Source organism: Chinchilla lanigera, unplaced genomic scaffold (genome assembly GCF_000276665.1).
Source record: "Chinchilla lanigera isolate Chin_1 unplaced genomic scaffold, ChiLan1.0 scaffold00009, whole genome shotgun sequence".
NCBI classification, from domain to species: domain Eukaryota; kingdom Metazoa; phylum Chordata; class Mammalia; order Rodentia; family Chinchillidae; genus Chinchilla; species Chinchilla lanigera.
This window is the reverse complement of record NW_004955410.1, coordinates 10743858-10751214: the sequence shown is the minus strand read 5'-3', so window position 1 is coordinate 10751214 and position 7357 is coordinate 10743858.

Below are 7357 nucleotides of genomic sequence, written 5' to 3'. Positions count from 1 at the left end.
CATGCCTGTCCCCGCAGCCCGCAGCCCGCCGCCGGAGCCTCCCGTCCACGCCCCCGGGCTGTGTCCAACTCCTTCGCACCTAGGGGTCCCTCCTACCCCCGAGTCCTGGTCGCAGAGGCCAGTGTGCTCCTAACCCCCAGGGTCACTACCGATTCCCGAGAAAAGGAAAGTGAAACGCGAGGAGGTAGAGGAACTTGAGTTCTTACCCCTGCAGAACTTGCAGGGAGGGAAATTACACAACACTGCCTTCATCTGCCATTGGACGCCTGCATTTGTAGCTGCCCCGTTAATTTTACTTGCAACTCATACACACATTAGAGAAGGGAAGAGTAGGAGGAAAGCTAGCCAGTGTCCTTCCCTCTAGTTTCCAAAATATATCAGAGACGCGGGACTGTAGTTTTGCGAAGTTTTGTTAGCTAGTGTGTTTAAAAGGTGAAATGTCAGACCAGAACCCTACTTGCAAGAAGTAAGTTTGAGTTTTAAATGTTAGAGTTTGTGATGTGTGCTTTGGAATTTGGTGATGAATTGGGAAGCGCGTCCTCCCATGTGTTTGCTTTCTGTTTCACTTCTTGATTCTTTAGGCTCTGTTTCTTTGTATTTAACCCTCCCGTAGACTGAGAAAGCATTTTAGAGACTCCTCTATCCCCACTAGAAATGGAACCTAGGGCCTTTGAACTGCTGCATGTATATTTTCAGCACTTTATTTTGAGACAGTTTCTAAATCCCTAAGTTGCCCAGGCTGGGCCTAAATTGAAATCCTTCTGCCTCAGCTTCCCAGAGTGTTCGTATTACAAGGATTTGGGGATTACATGCCCCAAATCCCATTTTACTTTTAATTCTTTGTTTTGGCTGGGAGGGTGGTTTGAGGCAAGGCCTTGCTATGTTTGTACTTAAGGCTGGCTTTGAACTCACTTTGTAGCCCCGCCTGGCCTGGAACTGATCCTCCTGCCTCAGCTTCCCAAGTGCTGGGATTACAGGCATTTGTAAGGATCCTCCTACCTCAACCTCCAAAAGTGCTGGGATCACAGGCATGTGCCACCACACCCCGCTAATATTTTTTAATTTAATGGCAAATTGAGTGTGAGCAACAGGGGGCTAAGGCAGGAGGCTCTCGCAGAGTTTGAGGCCTACCTGGGCTACATAGTGAATTGAAGGACACAGCCTGACCTATATAGCAAGACCCTGTCTTAAACCTACCCCCCAAAAACTATTAGCCAACAGAATAATTTAATTATAAATGGAAAATATAAAGAGATTGTCTCAACTTTTAAAAAAAAGAGTACAGTTCTAGCCATTATACATAAAGAATGAAAAATTGCTTCAACATCAGTTTTTAGGATGCTTTAGTTGGAATAGTGAATTGCTTTACAGTTTTCTAGTCAAGCAAGTTATATTTATCTGCACTGTTATAATGTGTACCATTTATTTATTAATGGTGCTTGGTGTTGAGCCAAGGATCTCACACGTGCTAGTCAAAGCTCTGACGATTTGAAACAGTCTTTTGTTCAAATTGACCTGAAGCTTGCAATCCTTCTGCCTCAGCCTCCCAAATATCTGAGATTGTAGGTGTGCACCACATTGGCCAGCTGTTTAACAAATTTTATTCCTGTCCATTTGAAAGTTAGGCTGGTATATTTTATCCTCTATCATATATGAAATCTTTTTGAAGATTTTTGCCTTAGTAATGGTTTTTTATTTTGTTCCCCCAAAACTCTCAAGAGAATTACATTAAGGTAAATTTTTTCTACCACTGGGTTACAGCAGTGCACTAAAATAAACTCTATATACTACATTGTGTTTACCACAGTTACATTTAGTCTTTAGTTTTCCCTGTATTGTTAGTGGGCCTTTTAGCCAATTTTCTGTTTTTGGCTTTTTATCTTAGATGGAAAAGAGCCAAAAATGATAATCGTAAGGTTACAAATAATGAAACTCTTTTTTGAAAATTACATAAGAACGTTACATGTCCGTTATTAATTCTTACAAACTCTTGGCCAGTTCAAGTAAGGAACTAGTAGCTAGATGTGGACTTCTTCTTACTCTGAAGGGAGAATAATTGTTGGCCTATGCACCACGAAAAGTTTCCTGCAAGTAGATACGGTGGTGGCCAAGCATATGGCAACCTGTGGGAATTGTGTTTTTTCTTGTACCCTCAAGATAATCCAGGATGGTTTTGGCCAGGAGAGGAGCACTTGAAATATATAATTACTTCTGGAGTCTTTTACTTCATTACACATAATAAGAAACCATGCAAGTGTGGTTCTTCGGTCTTCACACTGGGTTCTTTTTACAAATTAAAAAGACCTAATGATAAATCCTTCATCTTACGTTAATCATTTATGTTTTCAGAATAGGTGAAGGCAAAATTGTCTCTTAGGTTTATTTATATTGTGCTAACCCAGCTAGGGAACGATGCATTCAGACAGTCGGAGCCATTGCAGTGTTTACATGGTATTTGGAACTTTTTATAAAGGAGATAGGTCATTTTTTTCACTTACCTCTGGGATAGCATTGATCAGTTTCAGTGTAACTGTGGATTATTAAGATTCTTTTCTGGTTTTTCCCCCTTCTCTAGTTTGTAACAAACTACAAGAGAGAATAGTTTTGTTTTGTTTTGTTTTTTTGATACCAGGAATCAAAGTCAGCACCTTGCGCTTGCCAGGCAGGCACTGTGCTGCTGAGCTGTATCCCCGTCTAGAATAGTTTTAATATTTGTGAACATTTTATCTGTAATAGTTAATAGAAGATACGGTCAGTTATTCTGTAGCTGGAAAAGACATTCTACTTCAGAGTATGTGTAGCATGGTTACATATTCTGAAGCAATATACAGTTTAAATCATATTACACATTAGTTACAAAATATGCTGGCCATTGCAACTTGCCTCTCAAAGGGCCATTTATAAGCTGGTTATCTTAGAACTCAGCACCTTTTTAACTGTTCATTTAATAAATAGTGGAAGGCAGGTGTGGTATTGCACACCTCTAATCCCAGCACTCCTGAGGCTGGGTCAGGAGAATCGTGGCAAGTTCAAGGCCAGCCTGGGCTACAAAGTGAGCTTAAGGCCATCCTGAACTGCACTGTCTCAAAAAGACCAAAAAATAAATAAATACATGCATACATTCATACATAGTGGAGACTTTTTAGATATTGAGAAGAAAGACAGTATTCTACAATCCAGGATGGAGAAATGTTGATTTTAGAGAGGCTTAAAAGAACTGTGTAGCTTATTTATGGTTGTGAAGTGTTCAAGAGATTTTGCTTCCTCTAGTGGATGAATAACAAATCTTTTGTTTTTTGGTGGTTTTTTTTTGGTCTTTTTGAGACAGGGTCTCACTGTGCAATTCAGGCTGGCTTTGAGCTCACTTTATAGCCCAGGCTGGTCTCGAACTCACAACGACCCTCCTGCCTCAACCTCTCAAGTGCTGGGATTACAGGCATGTGCCACCATGCTCGGCACAAATCTTAAAAGCCTGAGGTTTTTCAAGGATAAGATTTGGAGAGAGATGAGAATCATCCTATGGGCAAGTGAGTCCTGGCTGCAACTTTAACTTCCCAGTGTCTTCCTCTGAGCTGTCCCCTTTTCTCACAGCTGTGCATGCCTCTTGCTCACTGTGTTAAAAGGACACAAAAATACTGCACAGTGGTTTCTGTGGCAGGCTGAGCCTCATGAAGAGGAGGGCCCTTCTGTAGGAGAGGAGGGTACTTACTGCTACAAAAGTAGATTAATTTAGGTTAGTAATAATCGTTCAAGATCTTGCAAAAAGTACCAGAAACTGTATCCTCTAAACTTGGAAAGTATACAAAAGAGGTAAGGTTATTAGAAAGTTTGTAGCAGGAGGTTTAAGGAAGAGGTGGTATAGTGATTATATATAAGTGGTTTTGGAATTTTTCTCTTTCCCCAAGGAATACAGTCAGAAAATCTTTAAGCCACATTTATGAAGTGATTAGTGCTTAAAGCCAAATAGCAATGAGCTGTTTTCTGGGACAGCAGATAGATGTCCAGGCTTTTGAAAAGGCACAAAGCCTTAGCCACTATGAGGCTAGCATGGGTCCTCTGGATGCCCTGCTATTATACAGATAGCATAACTTGCTCTGTGGCCTAGGACATATTATCTTACATACATATCTTATTTTAAAATGTTGCCTCTTATTTTTTAACAGTTAAAAATAAGACTGTAACTTAAAAGGTAGGTTAGTAGTAGTTGGCCTTTGTCATCTGATTGTGGAAAGATCAGATCAGCCTTTTAGGGCACCTAAAGAAAATTGGGCCTTCCTCTCCCATAAAGATTATATTCAACTTAAATATGTTTTATACTCCCCAACTGTCACATTTGGAACTAGAGTACTAAGCTTTGGGAATACAGTTTTTCGATGTAATTGCTTGGCCAACGCTCCATAGTGGAAAAAGCTGCCCCCTGTTATAAACTTAAGGCTAGAAAACTTTTTCTTCTAAGCACTGAAATAAGCTCAGTTATTATCTAGTATATAATAATTTTTAGGTCTCTTCATTAGGTAAATCACTCACATAGCAGATGAAACTCTGTAAAAGCTGCATTTTCCTATGTGCCTGTGTTTCTTAGCACACACATAATGTGTAGCAGTGCGCTGTTTGCTGTAGGAGGGCCATCCCCCTTTAGGAAATCATTTTTAGTGATAAGGTTGGCTGGGGATATTATTAGGTATTTTGTCTTTTGGTCTGCATCTAGTAAGTAATCTTGTATTTGTTATAGAACCATTTTCTCTAGTGACAGAAGTCAGGCAGCACTAAAAAGTTAACAATGTAAGAGCTTCCTTTTTGTATTCAGTTTCCTATTACTTAAAACTTAAAGTGGTACTCTTGATTTCCCCACTCATTCCATAGCCTTTCCCATCTTAATAAATAGCACCATTATTAACCTAGTTGCTCAAGTCAAAAATCTAGGAAGTAACCTTAATTCTTTTCCATCATTATTTCCCATATCCACTCCATCAGTCTACCTCGTTCTCCTTTTCTTCCAGAAATACTGTGTCAGTTCTGTCATCTAGCCTAGTGTTGTTAACTGGCTTCTTGCTTGTTGCTTTTGCTCCAGTTATCCTGTAATCCATTCTTGGGCTGGGAGTCTGTCTAGCTGAGTGGTAGAGGGCTGACCTAGCATGTGTGGGGCTCTTGGTTCCATCTGCAACTTGGAAGGGGAAAAAAAAGAAAAAGACAAGGATCTTACCCATTTTCTACTCACTGCCAGGCTGGTCCTTTTCAAATATGAGTCAGAGCTGGAGGTATAGCTTAGTGTTAGAGCATGTACATAGCATGCAAGGTCCTGTGTTCAATTCCCAGCATCAGAAAAAAAAAAAAAGTGATGTATTCGCCCCAGCTTAAAGCATAACGGCTTTCCATTACACTTAATATAAAATTAAAGCTCCTAGGTAGACGTAGTAGCATACACCTGTAGTTCCAGCTACTTGGAAGACTGAGGCTGGAGGATTGAAATTTGAGGCCAGGTTGGTAAACAGGGCAATATTCTGCCTCAAAATAAAACTTACTTTAATAAGCGCTGGAGATATAGCTCAGTAATGGAGCACTTGCCTAGCATGATCCGGGTCTTGGGCGCAATCCTCCTACCAAAAGAACCAACGTTCTGCAAGGCTTAGGATCTTATCCCTGCCTCCTCCTAACCTTTTTATATTCTAAGCACCAACTACACTGGCTTTCCTTTTTTTCTGTCCCTTACACTAAAGCATTGCCTGTCTTGCTTTAGATCTTGTTTGCATGTCTTCTCAGAGAAGTCATCTTCCTGGCCCCCATTTAGTTTCCTAGGCCTCCTCTACCTCATCATAGTCTTTTAATTTCCCATAGCATCCCTCTTAGTCTAAATTGTTGTGTTTCTGTGTTATTCCCTTCTCAAAGCCTTCATTACCCTATGAGAATTGGGACCATGTTAGCCCATTTTACTCTCCTCAGCATCTGAAACATACTAATACCTGAGACATAGTAGGTACAAGGTATGTATTTGTGATTAAGTGATTTATAAGAAAACTAATTAATTTAAATTTATGTCTGATCTTCCCATTTTCCCATGAAGATTCAGAGTGCCCAATTTAACAGGTGAAGATTTAGAGTGACCAATTTAACAGAAAATAAAATGAAGAAGATAGTAAACTGGCAAAAACTAGAGTGATCTATTGAGTGTGCTAGAATAGTATGAATTTCAGTTTAATAAACTTAATTATAGGCTGGCACACACCTGTAATCCTAGCACTCAGGAGGCTGAGGCAAGAGGCTCTCCAAGAGTTCCAGGCCAGCCTGGGCTACGTAGTGAGTTCAAGGCCAGCCTGAGCTGTATAGTGAAACACTGTCTCAAAAAGACAAAATAATAAAATAAATATGATTATAAAAAATTTTTCCCTTTGTGTATATGCCTATACAAATAGACCTAAAGATACTTTCTGTTCTTTTATAAACTATTTGGATCTTAATGGTTGGTAAATTATAGGCAGTTTAAATTCTTATTTCTCTAAAACAGTTCTCTTAAGTTTCTCTAAGATTTTAGAACATCATTTCTAATTAAGCAACCTAGATACTTTCACATTTTAAATATTTGTTTCCAAAGACATATTCTGACTACATAGGCAAAAGTGAGTTTTAAAATATTATTTAAAAAACATAGTCTAAGTAATATTTTGAAATTATAAACATTTGTAATGATTGTCCAGAACGGGAACTGTATTTGTATGATGGGAAATTTTTAGTATACTTTTAGACCCTGAAGGTACTAAATAGCTGGAAGTGTTCCCATTCAGCTTTTAACTGCTTGGTATTCTCAGAAAAGGAAAATAATTAATTTGCCTCTAACACTTTTGGATGTGATACTGTAAAGAAGATCGGAGTTATAGTATTGAGAAACACACCTGTGAATTTGAGTTTTATAAACTTATGCTGTACGGTCCATATTTCTTTCAAATTTTACCTTATCATCTATGCCTTTTCCTCTACCTCACTGCTTAGTCTGATGAAAGGAATGGGTTATTTATTAGTGTAAGCTAGACATTTTCATTTTTACATACATCCTGGATATAATTTTAGGTGGAGGGTTTTTTTTGTCTTTTTGAAACAGGGTTTTGCTATGCAGTTTAGGCTGGCCTTGAATTCACTTTATAGCCCCAGTGGCCTAGAACTCTTGTATGTCCTTCTACCTCAACCTCCACAGAGTGCTGGGATTATAGGAGTGTGCCACCACACCCAGAGGTTCTTTAGCTAATCAGTTTAAGTAATTTATAATATTACTTGAGTAAAGTAAAAATACCATTCATAAATACATTCATTTTTACATTTTAGTAAGTGACTAATAGACTTAATTGCTGTGTATTAATTGTCTTAC